Source organism: Pseudorca crassidens, chromosome 15, assembly GCF_039906515.1.
Source record: "Pseudorca crassidens isolate mPseCra1 chromosome 15, mPseCra1.hap1, whole genome shotgun sequence".
NCBI lineage: Eukaryota > Metazoa > Chordata > Mammalia > Artiodactyla > Delphinidae > Pseudorca > Pseudorca crassidens.
In genome coordinates this window covers 78710440-78731057 of record NC_090310.1, presented here as the reverse complement: position 1 = coordinate 78731057, position 20618 = coordinate 78710440, and the positions used below count along the sequence as shown (strand labels likewise).

Below are 20618 nucleotides of genomic sequence, written 5' to 3'. Positions count from 1 at the left end.
ACCACTCCCAGCCCCCTTCACTCATTAGTGTTCCCTCTGGAGTCATCAACTGCCCTCGGTTTGCCCCAGATGGTTCTGGTCTGAAAATGGAAAGTCCCATGTCCTAGGAACCCAGCTAGTTCTGAACAAGCCTAGACGGTCGTCCACCTTGCATATCTGCCTGGTCCCAAGAAACACAGCAGATAATACTCACAGAATTCGTGTTACATGCTAATAAGCATAGTTCTAAGCATCTTAACCAGATTAACTCACTTAATCCTCAACCCTATGAGGCAGGTACTAAAACCATCACCATTTTACAGACGAGAAACTGAGGCACATTCAGCTGAGGTCATACCCAGCCCGGAGGACTCTATGAGCTGGGACTTTGGTCTCATTCCTGGTATTGGGTCTCTAATCCAGGTGAGCCAAGGCCCCTCATTTTAGGCTGATGTGAGAGGAGGGCACATGACCTGCTTCTTACCCACTGATTCCCGTGGCTCTTTGTGGCAGATGTATTCCTTGCCTACCCAACAGCTAGTCCCTGCCCTTCTCGCTCATATTACAGAACCTCAATTTTGTGAAAGTTGAACATGTTTGGGGAAAGTAATGCCCGCCCTTCCCTAGCCTGAGAGGATGAAACTAGATGGTCCCCAGTATGGTAATTTCACTCCCTTTTCTTGGTTTGATTGGCTTATGGCAAGGTATGCAGCCCAGTTCTAAAGAATGAGGCTCAAAGAGAGATATGGTGAGGGTTTTTTTCCTTGGAAGGTTTTTTTCCCTGATGTAGTTGTTACATGAAGAAGGCCTCCTCCTACTTACTGCTTTAATTAGATTGTGTGAAGATGAAGTACTTGGAGCTGTGGCAGCTATTTTGTGACCAAGGGACAAGCCTAAGGATGGAAAGTCAACAGATTCAGGATGGTGGCACAGAACAGTCCAGCCACCAAACCACTCATGGAGTGACCCACCTCCAGATTATTTTACGTATTGACACTGTTTCTTGCAACCGTTACTTGCAACTGAACATACCCTAACTAATACACCATGGAACCCTCAAGAATACCTCTGCTTTTCCCATGAAGTCTAGAGCAGCTTGCTCCCTATTTTCCTTCTTTCTATGCCCCACCATGACCTTGTGGGGACTTCCAAGATTTAGGGGGACATCCTAAGCATGAGGTACCCCAGACCAGTCTCACTATGCCAGCCACATTAAAGAAGAGAGAGAGAGAGAGAGAGAGACTGGTTGATAAGCCAAAAGGTCACCATGTAGAAGAGAACCAATTCAAGAGAAGGGACATGTTTCCCCCCAATTCACTCAATAAGTAACACGCTGAGTTTCTACCAAAGGCCAAGAACTGTCCCATTTGTGGTCCCTTTCTGTCCCTTCAAAGCACCTCCCTCAATCACAGTGTCCTCAGCTCCTGGCTTTGACATTCACTGGTTCTGTGACTTTAATAAGATGCTTCACCTTTCTGTGCCTTGGTTTCCTCATCTTTAAAATGGGGATAATCATAATAATTCCAACCTCCTAAGGTCACTGGGATGATTTAATAAAATAATGATTGTAATGTTTTCAACAAAGCACCTGGCAATGTTCTATAAATGTCTGCGATTATCTCTGTTATGGGGTGGGAAATGGAGTGAGAAGAACTTGGTGTTTCCATTTTGTAAGTAAGGAAACTAAAACTTTGAGATTTTCTCAAGTAAATAACTAAATTTTAATTTAAACCCAGATCTGTCCAAATCCATAACCTGATCTAGAGAGTAGAATATTATTTTGAAGTATATAATAAAGACAAGGAAAAACTGAGAATTTTTATCCATATTTGGGATCCTAACGATAAAGATAAGCAAACCTGCCTTCTGTATGGAAGGCTAAATGTTTTTTTACCGAGACCTTTGATTAAAGACAGTTATCTTTGGTGGTAGAATAGCTGATCTCAGCATATCAAGAAAGTCATCCCCAAATGACAAACAGAATTAAATATCTACTCAGCTACTGCCAGATGGTCTCTGAAGCCATAGAACCACAGGACTTGATTACAACGACGAGAATAGGGTCCTGGGCCCGGGCTGGAGGAGAACAAAATCCACTTTCAAATGCTTCTCCAATGACTTCAATTAACTGTGGGCTAAACCAGACAGTTAGTTGTATAAGCATAGATCTCTCTGTGGCTTTAATTAAATTTCCTCAAGTATAAATTCTGCTTGGAGACTTTTCAGAAGGAAAACACAGTACTCAGGAAATGCAATTGGATCTGATCTGTGTGTGCTGTGTAATTAGAGTTCAGGTGGGCCCTACCTTCCTGGAAGCATGTTTAAAAGCTCTTTTGTTTGACAGTAATTATTTATAATTATTATTAGCAACATTCTCATAATACCCACATTCCTACGCACCTGCCTGCTTCCCATCCATCGTATAAGGGTCAGCAAACTACAGCCTCCCGAGCCCAATGCAGGTGATGCTTGTTTTCGTAAACAGAGCTTTGGAACACAGCCTCGCTTGTTGGTTTACACATTACCTGTGACTGCTTTCATGTGACAACAGCAGAGTTGAGACCTTTTGTGGCCAACAAAGCCGAAAATGCTTGGCCTTATACAGATACCATTTGCTGAGCCTCACGGAGACCGTAGGAGCAAGACCCACTGAAGGAGATTGTTGGACATGCTCGGGAGTTTGGACGTCACCCAGAAGGCGACAGGGAGCCACTGAGGCTTGGAGGAGGTGGCAGAATGGCCACTGCAGCAGATGCGATGGGTGCCCCACCCCCTTCCCTGGCCACTCACACTACCTGGATAAGGCTGCTTAGTGAAAACACCTGCGAGTCTACTCGAGCACTGTTTCTGGCGTGGCCAGCGAGCAGGACCAACCCCAAGGGCCCAGGGGCAACGCCCCTGCCCCACTAGGCTGAAGCCCTCAGCCAGCGGCTGACAGAGATGGTGGATAGATGCCCCGGCCCCCTGTCTCACACGACTCCCAACTGGACTGAGCCCCGGGCGCCCCCGTGGTAACCGCCCTGACAACATACCCTCTCATGTCCTCTTTCCCTTCCCCACGGCCTTGCGCTCAAACCCTTGTCACAAGGTCTGCTTTCGGGGGAAACCAAACAAGACAGCTGGATCCCCATTTAAGAAAGATCACTCGTGGGCTTCCCTGGTGGCGCAGTGGTTGAGAGTCCGCCTGCCGATGCAGGGGGCGTGGGTTCGTGCCCCGGTCCGGGAGGATCCCACATGCCGCGGAGCGGCTGGGCCCGTGAGCCACGGCCGCTGAGCCTGCGCGTCCGGAGCCTGTGCTCTGCAACGGGAGAGGCCACAGCAGTGAGAGGCCCGCGTACCGCAAAAAAAAAAAAAAAAAGATCACTCGGGCAGCACCTTGGGAAGTGGACGGGATGGAGCCCGGGAATCTGGTCACTGTAGAGACGACAGGCACCACCTCGGGCCCAGCGCCCAGGCTGCCCGGGCCTCCTCCTGGCTCATCTCAGCACCTCCCCAACGTGAAAACAAGCACCAAGGCCAGGCCAGACCAGTCTCTCTTGTGAGTAGTTCAGGAATCTGTCCGTTCCTGCCCACCTGTCACCATTCTCTCTCACCCAAACGATGACACCACCTCCTCCCAGGTGTCCTCGCCTCTGCCCTTGTTTACCACACAGCAGCCAGACGGGTCCTGCTCCTTTCCGGCTCAGACCCTCCCACGGCTCCCACTTTGCTCAGGATAAAGTACCACAACCTTCCCCTGACCTCAGGGACTACGTGACCTGTACCCCCATCACTGCTCCACTCTAGCCCCCCTCACTCATCCTTGCTGTTCGCCAAACACACCGGGCGGGCTGGCCCCTCGGGGTCTGTGCACCGTCTCCTCTCCCTGGATCCCTCTTCCTCCAGAGCCGCATCACGGGCCCCGCAACTCCTTCAGTTCTGCTGGAAGACCACTTTCTCACATAGACCGTTCCCGAGCACCCTATCTTAACGGCATGGCCCCCTCCTAACACTCCCAACCCTCCTTCTCTGCTCAGCTTGTCCCCATCGCACTGGCCAGCATCCAACATCACTACAGCTCTGACCTGCTCGCTTTGCTGAGGGTTTATCCTCCCCGGCACTAGAATATGAGCTTCAGGAGGGCAAGAAATTGAGTCTGTTTTGTTCACCACTGTATCCACAGAGGCCAGCAGAGTCACTGTGTAGGAGGATCCTCAATAAATATTTATGCGAAAGAAAGAAAGGGGTGGGGTGGGGTGGAGGGAGGACTCTTCCTTCTATTCCTTAAGCAGCTGCATCCACTTCCCCCCACTCTTCCAGGCCCAGACCTGCCCACCATCTCCCAGACAGGCAGGAAGCAGAAAGGAGTCAGAGAGCAAGCAGCCCCTGCCCTGGGTCTTGGCTCTTAACAGCGTTTCAAGGTGTGACAAAGTGGAGCGAGCACGGGCTAGACTTGTGTTCAGATTCCAGCTTCTCCACTGACCTGCTGAGTGACCCCAGGCAAGTTGCTAAACGTCTCTGGGGCTGAAGAGGTGGGCAGGCCAACTTTTCAGGGCCCTGGGGGCCCTGTGAGGAGAACCAAGTAACACAGAGGCCAAGTTTAATGTGTCCTTGTTTGAAAGACAACAAGGAGAAAGTTCATCAAAAAAGATTGGGTCTACTCACCCAAAGGACATCTTAAAAAAAAAAAAAACAACAACAGTGTCCCCTTACCTCTGAAGCCTTCTTCCAGAGCCGCCAGACCTGAGAACAGAAGTCTGTGGTTTCAGCTTAGCTTCCGGGTTTAAATAAGCTTAGTTCCACCTGCATCAATTTACTAGCAAATGAGGGTCGTTTTTATCATGCAAATGAGGGTCGAGCAAATTATCGTTTTCTTTGGGCAAGTCCACCATAATGTCCAACAGGAAGTTGTACAAATTCAGGGGAGAGAGACCCATTTTGTTCGAATGACAGCAAACCACATTTGAACCAGAGCAAATTTAATTCCCTGCTCCAGCTCAATATTTGCAGTGAAGATTTTGAGAAACCAAATTGGATTTTCGGGGCTGGGGATGCTTTTTAACGCATGCCACTGCAGCTGGGCAGATTCAGCTTGTTCCATCGAAGGTGCAATTCCCTGGCCACGCTGAAGAGCTCACAGTTTATATGAACCTAAGCAAGGAAATAGACCTTCAGCCCTAAACAGAGGGGGAGGATTTTAGCCAAGGTCTTGGAGCGCTTTCTTCCCAGGGACTCACGGCGTTGGGAGAAATAATGGCCCAGCTCTCAGGAATACAGACTTTTTGAGCTGGAAGAGATTTGGGGCATCACCTGGAGTATCTAGGATTCTCTAAAACGTGAGCCAGGAGCGTTTTTAAGAGAGCCCAGCAATCAGTTACACTGAATCCACCTGTTAAGAAAGGCATTCCTTTCAATCAATCCTTTTCATTGTATCTAAGAGAGTCTTAGTTCTTTAAGGATTCCTCTTGAACCCGTAGGGCTCCATGGTAATAGTTTCCCACTAGAATTTAAAAACAAAACATTGTATCCCATTCTTTGTAGACCAAGAAGTCAGCAAACATTCTCTGTAAAGGGCCAGAGAGTAATCACTTAGACTTTGATGTCTCCCTCGCAACTAAACTCTGCTGTTCTAGAGCAAAGGCAGCCATAGATGGTAAATAAACGAATGAGCAGGGTAGGTCCCAATAAATCTTCCTTATACACACGGAAATTTGAAATAGTCTGCTTCTTTTGATTTTTTTTCCTCCAACCATTTCAAAATTTAAAAATGAAAAATATTCTTAGCTTGAGGACAGTAAAAACTCAGGCAGCAGGCCAGATTGGCTATAGCTTGCCAACCTCTGCTATAGAATCTGCTAGTGGTCAGAGCAGACGTACTTACTTTGGGGTCACCTGTGTGGCCCTGGAGTCAGACCCCTGCCTTGGAACGCCAGCAACTCAGTGTCTGTGACTCTAGAGAGTTGCTTTGTTTCTCCAAGTCTCAGTTTTCCCCTCTTTAAAATGGGAATAATAATAGTACCTACATCATTAGGTTGATGTAAGAACTGAGTTAATCCATGTAAGGTGCTTGTAATGTTATATGGCATGCAGTGTCAGACGTTAGCTCTGCTGTATATATTTTTACAGTTTCCTTCTATGTAGGGTAAGGGATACCTATTTTCCAGATATGGTAATGATACAGCTTCCCTCTTCCATAAATCGATTTAAAGTCAAGTTAAAGGAAAATATCATTGGAATGCATATAGTCTTATGCAAACATGGCAAAAATCATCAGTGGGGCACTTGAATGACTGAAGTTTGGCAAACACTCAGCTGGTCCCTTCGTTATACAAAGTTGAGAAAGAGATCGTAATATCAGAGTCTTCAAATTAAAAGAGAATGGGAGGGCTTCCCTGGTGGCGCAGTGGTTGAGAGTCCGCCTGCCGATGCAGGGGACATGGGTTCGTGTCCCGGTCCAGGAAGATCCCACATGCCGCGGAGCGGCTGGGCCCGTCCATGGCCGCTGAGCCTGCGCATCCGGAGCCTGTGCTCCGCAACGGGAGAGACCACAACAGTGAGAGGCCGCGTACTGCAAAAAAAAAAAAAAAGAGAGAGAGAATGGGGGTGCATTTCACTCTCTGTGAATTTTAATGATTACAGTCACATCTGTCTTACTACCCCTGCCACACTGTGAGTTCTTTGAGGGTAGGGACACATTATCCCTGAACCTCTAATCCTCACAGGTGGGCCCCAGCCCATAGACAGTGACCACCAATATTTGTGCTTTTTTTAAATCTAGGTAAGTTAGATTATTCCATATGAACCTTTAAGTTCCTTCCAGCCTCCCAAAAGGACAGGAGTCCAACTGGATGGCTGGATCTCATTACTTATTGATTCATCCATTTAGCAAACATATGGAAGCCCCAACCAAGAACAAGCCCTGTACAGAGAACCCCAAAATAAGTAATACATGACCACTGCTCTTGAGTGGTCCCAGTCTACAACGGTTGGTAGTGAACTTTTTGGATCATATATGCCTAAGTTTAAAAAATTTCTGAACAGCCACATTTAATATATATTAATAATTAGCACGTGTTAATTATTATATTAAATATGATTATAAAATATATACTATATTGTAAGGCATTAAATAATCATACACTTATGAAATATCATTGTTATAACTGGTAAATTATTAAGTATGTTTATTATTGTTGTATAATTAAACAGTTAACAATGTTTAATTATCTATAAATTGCATATGGATGTCACTTTTCAATTACATTTTTCACATTATAACGCATGTAAAAAACTATGACATCAAGGTTCTAAGGTTTTCTCCCCACACCTTCCATGAGCCCCGTTTTGGAGGGAGGCTGGGTCAAGTGGAGGACACGTGCCAAGGGTTATGATACAGGGATGAGCCCCCAGGGAAGGTGTGACTGTGTTTGCTGGTGGGGGAAGGTGCCCCAGGGGGGTTGGGGATGTTCTTGAGAGAGAGGTGAGGCTGCAGCTGAGACCAAGTGGAAGGACGAGGAGGCAGAAAGTCCAAAAGAACGAAGGAATGGTCCTTCAGAAGCAGGATGCCTGTGGGGTCTGCCTCTCTGACTCCTGGGGGGAGCAGAGAGCCAGGAAGTGTGAGATGCCCGCTCTTGGATATTCATCCTGGCACGTCTTTTCTAGCACAGCCTGGACAACTCCCTCCCATCCGAAAGTCAGTCGGAGGGTTTTTCCTTGTTTCCCACCCCGTGGGCAAGGAAGCCTGCACATCACCGCAAAGCCTCCCATTATGTCTTTCTGGCAAGGAGCCTGGCTTCATGACTGAGCACTCCCCTTTGGTGCCATGGAGATAAAGCCTGACCGTAGGAATGAGGATTTGAGATTTGGGGGGCCGCTATAGCAGCAGGTCTGTGGAATGTTGAAGTCTTAAAGGGGCCCTGCTGCCTAAAGAAGCTGGGTACACAGAAAGCACTGGATAAGCTTCTGTGCAAGGAGGGAACACAGGCATGGATGAATGAACGAATATTTGCTCAGGTCCTAGTCCCACTGTTTTCAGAACAAAGATAATCACAGGAGCAGGAGCTAGATTTTACTATTTCTAGATCTTACAATAACTGCACAGCAGAGATTATGTTACCGACGTGAACACTGAGGCTCAGAGAAGAGATGCCCCCCCAGCATCTCACACCGCCGGTCAGGGGTAGAGCTGAATGCAGCCGCAGGCAGCCTGACTCCTGGCCATCTTCTCATCCACTCTGCTGGTGGCTTCCATCTGGGAACCAGAACGGGCTCCAATGGCCTGGTCAACCCAATCATCTGGTCCTCATATGTCATCTGCCACACCTCTGCCACTTGTTCACCCAGAACCTGCTCGAATACCTCCAGGGGTGGGGTTCCCACTTTCACCTTTGGAGAGCTGGTTTTTAGAAAACAAGTCTGCTCTTTTAGATACAGGACGAATTATGTGTGTGTGTATTTTGAGAGAAGATACAAGGAAGGAAGGGAGGAAGGGAGGAAGGGGAGAGATTATGATATTTTTCCATAGTGACAGTGTCTTTATATCTCATTAGGATTTATTGAGTACTTACTATGTGCCAGGCACTTTACAGATATCACCCCACTTCATACAGCACCACTATGAAGTAGGGATTGTCAGATGCCCTGCTTCAGATGAGAACACCAAGGTTCAGAGAGCTGACATCCCCTGCCCGAGCCCCACAGATAAAACGTGTCTGAGCGGGAGTCACCCCAGGCCCAAGATGACCCCGGCTCTTGGCCACCATGCGTCCCTCCACCCTCACAGGCCTTACAGCCTGTGAGGCCTTTGCCTCTAAAGACTTTCCATTTGCCTTATTCAAGTAATTGCTTTCCCTTAAAAACATTTTTTTAAGCACAGGATTCACCCATAATCCCACCACACACAGATAATGATTATTAATATTTTTCATATATACACTATATATATACATTCATATATATATATACACATATGTGCATCGATACATTAACATCTATACATTTTTCATATATATAAGCTGTATGTAGACAGATGGTTCCGGTTTTTTGCAAAACTGAGATGATACTATGCATGTTATTTTGTAACCTGTATTTTCTACCCAACGGTATATCTGGAACATCTTTCCATAGCAACACATAAAGCTCTACGTCAATTTTATGACTGCCTGGAATTTTGTCACACGGATATACCAAAACGTTTCTAACTACTCACCTCTTGTTGGACATGAATGTCCTCCAAATATTAACTCCTCCAACACATCTTTGCACATACATCTTCGTGCAAATTTCTATTTCTTAGGTTACTGCCTATGAGGAAAGTGGCTGGGGGTCACAGGTGATGCCCCCGAAAGCCCCCTGGCACTCCTACTAGCTGTGTGGGAGAAGGCTGGCTTCCCCGCCCCCAGCTCACATGGGATGTTATCTTTTTTTAATCTTGTTAGATGTTAGATGTTAAAAAGATGTTATCTTTTTTTAATCTTGGCCAAGCTTTCTGGCCAGGGAAAAATAATAAAACCACATCTTGTTTTAATGTGCTTATCTTTTACTACTAGTGAGATTGAATTTCTTCCAACATCAGGCAGTTCCAATCTGTCTTAGGCATCCTTGCATTACTACGGTAACCCTAAGGGTACAAAATACCCCAAGTGGGGTTCTGACCAGCATAGATTTTAGAGGCATCCACCCAGTGGGTCTCTGCATGTGGGGTCAACTGGTCCCACCAGGGCGCTGCCCAGCTGCCGGGGCCTGAACGGATCCCAGGCCCCAGAGGTAGAACAGGACTGTCTGGTCGATAGCTCGGGCAGCCCAGCCACCCTGGGGTGGCATTTGACACCCGCCTGGTTTCAGTCAACTCTGCCTGGGCTAAACCGGATGCCTGGCGCCTCACCCCTTCCCTCCGATGGCCCAGAGCAGGCAAGAAGCTCCCTCCCTCCCTGGGTTCGCTGCCTGGTGCTAACGTCTACCTGGAAGCCTGGGGGCAGGGGCCGGGGATGGGGTGGTGCGAGTAATGCCTGTGTGCAAACACACATAGGATTTTGCTTCCCTTCCGGCTGGTTATTTCAAAGCCAGGAGTTAGATAAGATTCACCTTATCTATCAATTTGCTCACATGCTTAACCTGTTGCCATCTGACAAACTCACAAAATTCTTCTCAGTCAAGTGCTCAGTGTTGAGGGTGTGACAGACCAACCCCCTCCAATGCCACAGGAGGGAGCATGAGGTGTGGCGATATCAGCTCTTTCCACCTGCACAGCATCCCTTCTCCTCCTCCTTCTCAGGAAAGGGCACCTCTATCCTCCCTGCCCAGATCCCTCCACGCCCTACTTCCTGTGCCCCACCTCCAGCCTAGGGAATAGGCTGAGCTCCAACCTGGGTGCACTTCCCACTCTGTCAGGTGCCAGATAAGTTACTTAGCTTCTCAGAGCCTCAGTTTTCTCATCACTAAAATGGGACAATAGTAATACCTCCCTCCCAGTGTTGTTATGAAGATTAAATGAGATCAGGTTGGTTAACATAATTTTATAAACTACGATATGTAGAGCCAATTTCTTTTTTTTTTTTCTAAACAAGGACTGATTGAACAGCTGGTTGCATTCTAGTATAATCGCTCCTTGAATATAAGCTAGGAGTGGGAAAGCTCACAGAGAATTTAAATTATAGTCATTTGGTTTCACTGCCTGCCCCCCAGGCCTCAGATCTGGGTCCTGACACAAGGTTCATGATCACTAATATTTGTTGACTTGAATCAAGATGAGGTAGGTTTGAACTGTTGAGCTTCCATGGCTTGCAATGGCTCACTGCTCCAGGACTTGGGGGCTGCATGTTTTCTTTTATTCATCCATTCAGCAAGCATCGGTGAGCCCCATATGTCAAGTCCGGTGCTGAGGAAATCCCCAAAAGAGCAAGAAAGGTCCTTACTGTCAAGATGCTCATTACACCAAAGAGGAAACACACTCGTAACCTGGTACTACTGCTGTATGAACAGACAACGGCCAGACCATAGATAACTCTAGAACCCCGACCCACAAGTTTTGCAGCAATCAGCCCAGAATGGTCAGGACTTGGTCAATGACTGCCAGCTTCCTGAGTCAGCCCTTGGGTTCCTGTTTCACAGTCTCCACATGACACATGTTTCAATAGAGCTGCCACCCAGCTATAAATGGAGGGGCAAAACTCGGAGACAAAACCAGAAGGAGCAGTCTTACCACTACCAGCTATACAGCCTGCCCTGGGAGAAAGAGAGAGAAGAAGGAAAACGAAGCGGGAGAGGGAGAAACCTAAGCTGTAAATAAAAAACAAAACATTCCACACACAGGTTTTGAACAAGCCGTGCCTGCCCTAACAGTGAAATTAACTCCTTCCAGCCAAACTTTGGAGAATGTGATTCACCTGGAAGCTTGTTAAGCACTTGACCCCTGAGTCCCACCCCCAGTGTCTTAGTCTGCTCGGGCTGCCCTAACAAAAGACCACAGACTGGGGTGCTTAAAAACTAGACCCTTATTGCTCACAGTCCTGGGGGCTGGAAGCCTAGGTCAGGAGCTGGCATGGTTAGGTTCTGGTGAGAGCTCTCTTCCTGCCTTGCAGACGGCCTCCTTCTCACTGTGTCCTCACATGGCAGACAGAGACCAAACAAATTCTTTCTGGTGTCTCTTTTTTTTTTATGTTAGCAAAGGTTTTAATATATAACACTCAATACTGGCAAAGGAACAGAGAAAAATGTATTTTTAGATACCACCCTTTAGAAAATAGTCTGGCTTCTCTTCTTATAATGGCACTAATCGCATCATGAAGGCCCCACCCTCAGGACCTCATCTAATGCCTAATCAACTCCCAAAGTCCCTGTCTCCAAACACCATCACCTTAGGGCTTCAGCATATGAATATTGGGGGAACACAGTTAAGTTCATTCTTCCCCTGGCCCCCCAAAATTCATGTCCTTCTCACATGCAGAATACATTCATTCCATCCCAACAGATCCAAGAGTCTTAACCCATTCCTGTATCAACTCTAAACTCTAAAGTCCAAAGTCTCATCTAAATATCATCTAAATCAGATATGGTGTGACTCAGGGTACAATTCATCCTGAGTCACAATTCTTCTCCAGCTGTGAACCTGTGAAACTAGACAGGTTATGTGCTTCCAAGATACAGTGGTGGGACAGGCATAAGACAGACATTCTCATTCCAAAAATGAGAGGGAAGAAAGAAGGGGTAACAGGTCCCCAAAAAGTCTAAAACTTAGCAAGGCAAATTCCATGAGATCTTAGGGCTCACGAATAATCCTGAACCTGTGGTTCTGGGAATCTGCAGTTTTCATCTAAGTTCTCAAGGTCCTTGCATGTCAGAGTGTGGTTATGACCAGCTGCTTGGCTATAGTCTGACCCCACTTACAACCTGTTGAGTAAGAACCTGTATTTAGGGCTTCCTTGGTGGTGCAGTGGTTAAGAATCCGCCTGCCAAGACAGGGGACACTGGTTCAAGCCCTGGTCCAGGAAGATCCCACATGCTGCGGAGCAACTAAGCCCGTGCGCCGCAACTACTGAGTCTGTGCTCTAGAGCCCGCGAGCAACAACTACTGAGCCCATGTGCCACGACTACTGAAGCCCACGCACCTAGGGCCTGTGCTCCACAACAATAGAAGCCATCTTAATGAGATGCCTGCGCACCACAGTAAAGAGTAGCCCCCGTTCGCCGCAATTAAAAAGAAAGCCCGCACGCAGCAATGAAGACCCAACACAGCCAAATATAAATAAATAAATTTATTTTTTAAAAGTCTGTATTTAAACAAGACCTACAGTGTTTCATATGCACATTAATGTTTGAGAAGCTCTGCTCACAGTCCTTCACACTGAAAGACTCCAAATACCTCTCGGAGCATAATAACAGCTAACAATGAACTAGGCAGGGTTCAAAGTGCTTAACGCATAGTAATTCATTTATGGGTCACAATAATCCTGTGAGGTAGGGACTATTCTTATCCCCACTTTACAGATGAGAAAAGTGAGGCACAGAATGGTGAAGTAACTTGCCGAAGTCTCAAAGCCCACACATGCTGAGGCTGTGATTCAAGCCCAAGTGGGCTGGTACCTGCTGCCCTTCCCCTCAGATGGTGATTCACCTGGGAATAGACAAGCCCTGAATCATCCCAGCCGCCCTCCTGGACCCAGATACCTCAAACAAGGCATTCAACACCTCTGCAAAATGTAAGAGCTGCACTGCTCCAATATGTCCTATAGCTAAATAACACATGCAGATCACATCAATTTTCTGGGAAAAAAAAATGGCTGTGCAGATTTGGGTATAATTATTACATTTCTAAACTCAACTGATTTAGAAAAAAAAAATCAGTGCAAGCAAGAAAACGTGCTGGGGACTCACATGAGCCCCATGATTAAATCAATTCTCTCTCTCAAATCTGCTCTGAGAATTACACGCCAGAAGGTTCTGAGGCAAGAATGGAGGGCAAAACAGGTAAAGAGCCATTCGTACTGGCCTCCAGCCATAAGGACTTCTTTGGATACTTTTATGTGGTCTGCCCTCTGGACTGAAACTATTTTATAAAACCAAGCTATGTTCTTTGAACTTAAAATGCCAAAACATAAAAAAAACACATAAAACAGGGCTGAATTGCTTCAGTTTGCCCCACTGCTGCCTGAGAGCAGCTCTTCTCTTTGTATGTTTGTTTGTATTTAGAGATTCCTTTCTCCCACCATCGCTGCAGCGGAGTTACTGGGCAGTCTTGTTCCCAAGTGAGATCAGCCCTAGGATTTAGTCCCATTTCCCCAAAGACAAATAGCCATGGGGTTATCAAAAGTTGTCAATGCCCTTCGACCAAGGAGAGGCCAAAAGTAGATTAATACAAGCATCATATGAAGAGGTGGTCCCCCCCAAGATTTCCCTGGGCACAGTCCAGAGAATGGATGTAGCCATTAGCTGGTTACTCATAAATCGGAAGACTTTATCAGTGCAGGTAATCAATGCAGGCAAAGGCAGACTCAGCACTGGGAAATTAAGGTTTTCTTTTGTCCTAGAAAAAGATCAGCAGTGATGTCCCAACAGAGATGGTTTATTAAGGATCTGAAGACTTCAGGGCCTTAGGAGATTGTTTTTTCCCCAGTTCCATTAAACAGGAAAGGTAAGGGCAATAAATGAAAATGTCACTCACACAACTAGGAACAGAGCAGACCGTGTCTGGAGGCCAAAGAAAGGATTCCCCTTTGATCGAAAAGGATTATGTGTTTGTACATTTCAGAAGCTAGCAGGCCCCACTTCCAAGAGGCAGAGACTGAGCACTGGGCCCACCCATCAAGGGTGAAACCCATTTCCATCTGCTGTTGACACAAGTACTCTGGCAAAAGCTGGGGCCAGCCAACCAGAAATGCAGCCGGGAGCCCACCCTTTGGGACAAGGCTCTGAAAGTCTGACCAAGTGCTAACACAATTTTTAATAAAAGATAAAGAGCTCATTGCAATACCATTTATAGCAGCAACAAAACCTTGCATGATCAACAGGAGGAAACTGGCTAAACAAATGTGCATCTACCCAAACTGTGAAAATTAGATTTTCAAAGAATATCTAACAAACAGGGGAAACAATTATGATTCAATGTTAAGTAAGGGGAAAAAAAGCAGGACCCACAGCATAAAACTGATTTTTCTGCACCTATATAGGTACTTTTTTTTTTTTTTTTTTTTTTTTGCGGTAAGCCGGCCTCTCACTGCTGCGGCCTCTCCCGTTGCGGAGCACAGGCTCCGGACGCGCAGGCTCAGCGGCCATGGCTCACGGGCCCAGCCGCTGCGCGGCACGTGGGATCTTCCCGGGCCGGGGCACGAACCCGTGTCCCCTGCATCAGCAGGCGGACTCTCAACCACTGAGCCACCAGGGAAGCCCTATAGGTACAATTTTAAGGGAAAAAAAATAAGCTAGAATAATCACCAGAAGTACTTACCTTTGAATGGTGGAAATGTGGGTAGGTTTTTTTCTTACATCTGTCTGCATTTTCTAATTTTCCATAATTAGCATGTATTACCCTTAGAATTAGCAAAAATAAAGGCTATGCTTTAAAAATATTGAATATATTTCTGATGTTGTTTCCTAATAACAGTTACTGTTTATTGAGAGCTTAATATGTGCTTTATATATGTTATTTTACTTTATTTTATTTTTGCGGTACGCGGGCCTCTCACTGTTGTGGCCTCTCCCATTGCAGAGCACAGGCTCCGGACGCGCAGGCCCAGCTCACGGGCCCAGCTGCTCCGCGGCACATGGGATCCTCCCAGACAGGAGCACGAACCCGCATCCCCTGCATCGGCAGGCGGACTCTCAACCACTGCGCCACCCGGGAAGCCCTTAGCAAAGCATTTTTAAAGGCCAGGTGAGGGAGGGGCGTTCCCAGGTATTTGATTAGCTCATGTACAACTCTCTGACTGGTTGATGGTGAGGTAACAGGACAGTGTCACAGAGATTAACGTTATCAGTCCTTAGGCTCCAGGAGGTCTGGGCACGATGTGCTCATGGTCATTAAGCAGTTAATTTCTTCCATTTGGTAGGGGTTTTAGCATCTGTAAAACACCTAAGGAAATGTGCATCAGATACTATTATCTGAGTACTTCAGAGTGGATCTAAAGCAGCAGATATGGGAGAGGGGTCTGTCCTGGGAAGGCTCCACAGGGTCCTTCTCAGTTACAACTTAACTGGGCATCTTGTTTGTTTTTTGTAGGAAAATCACCTCCATTTGCAAACTGCTGTGGGAGAGGCTTGAAAGTAACGCGGTAATCCCGAGGTTTTAGGAAAAGGCAGGTTGGGCCCCAGAGCTCCTCCAACAAGGACCAGGAACAAAGTCAGCCCCCAGGCAGGCCCAGAGAAAATCACCATTTATCTTGGGTTCCCTTTTGTTACACTCCACTCTGAAAGAGATTGGGGCTTTGCTGACTGAGACAAGTTGGCTGCCTGTAGCAGACAACCCTATAAAAAGGAAGGACACCTGGGATTCGTGGACCCCATCAAGCAATAGTGCTGAGCCCTTAGGAGCCACACCTTGGGGCATGCCCACACGGGGTGGTAAGTAGAGTCATTTGTCTGGTTTTGCTGTCAGTGGTCAGGGTGAGAAGTGACTCTCAGCCCCTATCCCCGTGCCCCCTCCCTACTCCACCCCTATTCCCATGGGGCTCACTGTGACAACTCCATGGTCTTCACCCCCAAACGTAGACCAGTGGTTCTTACCCTGGTTGCCCATTAGGATCACGTGGGAAGCTTCAAAAAATACTGACACTCAGTTCACTCCCAGATATTCTGATTCATTTGGCCGAGATGGGCCCAAGTGTGGGCATTTTGCACAGCGCCCCAGGTGATTCCCATGGCTCGGTGAGGGTCAAACATCACTGCGCTGGACCAACCTTAATAAACCAGAGGCTGAAGACAGTGGGCTTCACAGGGGTGGATGTCTAATTGATCTGTCAAACTGAGACAACCAGGTAAACTTGCTGGACTGCTGAAAAGGTAACAAGATCAGCTCAGAGAGCACCCCGCACAGAAAGTGGCTGGCAAGTGTCACTTCTTTCCCTAGAATCAAACACAAGAGCTAACATTTATTACATACCTGTTATCCCATTTAGTCCTCAGAACAGCTGTATAAGGTAGATATCCCCATTGTCCCCATTTGTAAGATGCAGAGAAAGGTGACATCCTTCTCAAGATTACCAGCTGGCAATGGTGGAGCTCAGCTATTTTGACACCAGAGCCCCAGGCTTGCAATCCCTTCCTTATACCATCTTCCTGCTTAAAGGACCCTTACGGGGTGGGGTGGGGGCAGGGGCTAAAGCCACCTGCCTCCCACCTCCTGGCCCTTGCCGGGCTGTCCCCCTGCTTTGAATGCCAGTCTCTTCTCTGCCTACAAGTCAGAAGCCACCCAGGAAAAAACTTCAGTCCTTTCTAGGGTCTTACAGACCTCACAGGGAGTCCTCACCCATCCATTCATTTATTCTTCCTGTTCTTAAACAGATACCTAGTGAGCATCTCATGAGTGCCAGGTACTGAGCTAGACACTGGATAGAAACACGGGGGAGTCCTGGTGGAGCCTGAGGTCCTACGGGGGAGACCAAAAAAAAAACCCCACAAATATATAACTTCAGATTGCAGCAGCTGCTCCAAAGGGAGCCTTCGCCAGACCCTGAGAAGGCATCCAATGGTTTTAAGCCAAGTCCTGGTAATTTGTCTTTCCACCTGTGAGTGGAAGATGAATTGACTGGGAGCTGATGGTGGCGGCAAGGAGGCCAGGGAGAAAGCTAAGAAGGGAGGAGGCTGAAGGAGGAATCCAGATGAGACAGGAAGGGGCCTGGCCCAGGGTGGTGAGGATGGACATCTTCCAAAGAAATCTGCTGCCCATTGGATGAGTGGTCATTACAACTTGCTGTGCCCCTTGTGACATTCTGCAGTATTTTATACTGTGGCTTGTTTCCTTATTGCATAAATTGCCTCCAGGGTAATATTCTAAATATTTAACAGGTGGGAGCCACCAGGGGACTGACCAGTCAGAATAGACAATGATGAGGTGTTAACCCTTTCACTGCTGGATAATGGGGAGGTCCCAGGGGAGCAGCCTGGGTGGAGGAAGAGGTTTGAAACGAAACAATTTTTTGTCAATATTTTAACAACCAGTATTAAAACCAAGTGGTTCGTACCAGCTAAGGCTTGCCTCCTCACCAGGTTTTCAGCTTCTAGAAACAAGACTAGACTTAATCAAGATGAATTAGCTAGAAATTAGTCATACAGGTATCCCTTCCCAGGGGAAATGCCCTGTGGAGGCCTGGCTTCCATGGGGCCAACGTGCAGATGGACATTTCAGTCTTGCGTTTCTGAGATAAAACGCAGAGTCCATCAGAATCGACTCCTGGGTCTACAAGGGCTGTGTGTCCTCTGAGCCCAGGACTCAGGAGGAGCAGGTGGTATTTTTGGAGGAATTTGCTGTCAATTCCTCCTCCTTGCAGAGGCTGTCCGGCCTCCGGATGCCTGGCTCCCCTCAGACGGTCCCGGAGCCCAGCCGGGGAGGGCACAGCAGGGCACTTTATTGTGTTGAAGTTCTGAAATTTTGTGGTGAAAAAAAAAAGGTCATGGTAAAGAACAAAGAGGCAAAGAAATCTATTTGAGTGAGCACTGGGCTCGCTCTGGCCAGCCCGTCCCTTACAATCCAGGGACTCAGTGCTCCACCTGTGAAATGGGTAGACTTACTTTTGCCCCTTTGTTCTTCAGAAGATGGATGAGATCAGATAAATAGACACATTTACATGGGTTCCTCCCTCCTTCCCCCTTCCCCTCTCCTTCTTCCCTTTCTTGTAGAGGTATTTGTCAAGCACTTACTGATTTGGATACTGGGGGAGCACGGACACAAATCCGGGCCATTGGGAGTCTGTGTTTCCCTAGGGGATTATTTCACTTCGTCCTGATGACCAGCCTGGAGGTGGTGCTCTTACTGTCGTCCCGGAGGCTCAGAGAGGAGAATGACCAGCTGTGGCCATGCCGCTGGTGAGAGCCAGGTCTAGAATTAGAACCCCATCTCCCTGACTCCCCAATCCAAGTTCTTGGTCTGGTCAGAGCCTATCACCATACACCTCCCCATGGGAAATCTGCTTCAAAAGGGAGATGCCCCATAATTTTAAATCGTGGTCAGTCTAAACTGCTTGGAAGGGAAGAAAGAGTGTAAGCATTGGACTGGGACCAACCTGAATTTGAGTCCCATCTCCCTACTAACCAGCTGTGTGATCTCAGGCAGAGTGTTTAACCTCTCTGAGTCTTAATGCCTATAAAAAGAACAAGGATAGGGTAGGAGAGGGATGGACTGGGAGTTTGGGGTTAGTAGATGCGAACTATTACATATAGAATGGATAAACAACAAGGTCCTACTGTATAGCACAGGGAACTATATTCAATATCCTGGGATAAACCATAATGGAAAATAATATAAAAAAGAATGTATATGTGTATATAACTGAGTCACTTTGCTGTATAGCAGAAATTAACATAACATTGTAAATCAACTATACTTCAATTAAAAAAAGAAAGAAACAAAATGAACGAGGCTGGTCTGGCTTTGAAATAGGGAAATAAAGGCTTACAGCCTGGAGGTTTCAGAAAAACAGAGAAGGCTTTGGTCAGCCCTGAAGTCCAGGCTGGTTTGGCTGCCTAGTAGCTGTGGGGACTAGGGCCAAGTGTATACGCATTCTGTGCCTGTTTCCTTGTCTGTAACACACAGACAATCGCAGCCCTTGCCGCAAAGGGTAGGTGTGAGAATCAAATGTGATGGTCCACGTCAAGTACTGTCACCAAGCTGGTCTGGGTGTCACTTCTCGGGAGTAAGACGTGCTCTGGGAATCTGCAAAGGCCACCAAGCATTCGGCCAGCAGGGCCAACACATTGCCAGGGCCATCGGGATGCCAGGCGGGGACAGCACTGGTCCCTGACCTCACATGGTGGTAAATGTGCGGGCCCGGAGCCAGATGCCCAAGTTTGAACCCTGGCTGTGCAGCCTTCTTGGCCGAATTATTAGCCTTCCTGTGCCTAAGATATTAGTATCAGCCTCACAGGGTTGTGGTCAGAATTAAATGGGTGACTACAGATAAATGCTCTGGAACGCTGCTGGGCACATACAAACACTCCAGAGGTATTTCCTCGTATGATTATTTGTTCTCACTTCATGTCTGGTGATCTCCAAAAGAAGTTGCTCTTTGCCGGGAAGTTGCTCTGTGAATGATGGTTTATCCTCACTCACCTGGAAATGCTGCCACCTTACCCGTTTCACCTCGTGCCTTGGAGCCACTGTGAGTTAGAAGTAATTCAAGTCGAACTGTAACTTTCCAGGTTCCACAGAGGGGACACCTTTCCTCCAAACAGAGTCCCCGGCTACACGTCGCTTGTTCTAAGAGGTTTCTTCCGAGGGCTACATTTCTTCCCGTAACTACTGCACTGTGGGTTTTCCAGGCCTGCCTGTTATGTATAAATACACTTAACTTTTATGGGGTGTGTAAGTGCTGTCGGCGTAGACCATCTCCTCCGTCCCCCAGGATCAGGGGAAGGTCTGGGACGTGGCAGGGAACGATATTTCTCTGAAGGCTTTAAATCCGCTCCATTGCATTTGTGGGGGGTAAGATAGGATGCAGGGGTCTACCTGACATTGGTTTAAACCAGCATCCCCCACCTCTCTTCATCTCTCCATCATCTGGACCACTGCAGGGGTCTTCTTGCTCCAATTCCTCCCAAGTTTACACCGTGTTGCCCGTGGCCACCCGGGTGAAATTTCACAGCGTGACTCCAACTCATCACAGCCCCACAGCAAAGCCTCAGAGGCTCTTAGAATTGCTCTGAAAATAAACCTCCTGCCCTTGCCAGGCCTCCTGGCCCGACCCTGCCTTTAAATCTTAATGGACAAGCTGATCTCAGTCATAAATGGTTAGAAGTATTTTATTTCTGTTTCGCAGATGAAGTAGCAGCTAACGCCATCAGCTCTGGAGTCATACCGCTCATTCATTCATCATTTCAGTCAGTCGACAAATACTTAGCCATGTGCCAGGCTTGTTTCAGACCCTGGGGGACAGTGGTGAATGAGACACAGTTCCTGGCCAGGGCTGCTTTCCAGGGCGTGCAGACCGTATAGCAGCAGAGGGGCCAGGGCCTAC

General features: G+C 47.4%; 1 protein-coding gene across 1 annotated transcript in view; it reads right to left on the bottom strand.

Moving 5' to 3' along the window:
• LOC137208012 (uncharacterized) overlaps window positions 1-20618 on the bottom strand; it is a 324147-nt gene that overhangs the window by 217919 nt on the left and 85610 nt on the right. The window contains exon 4 of the mRNA XM_067708475.1: window positions 4672-6526. The gene's annotated coding sequence lies outside the window, so the exon portion shown is untranslated. The remainder of the gene's footprint in view (window positions 1-4671; window positions 6527-20618) is intronic.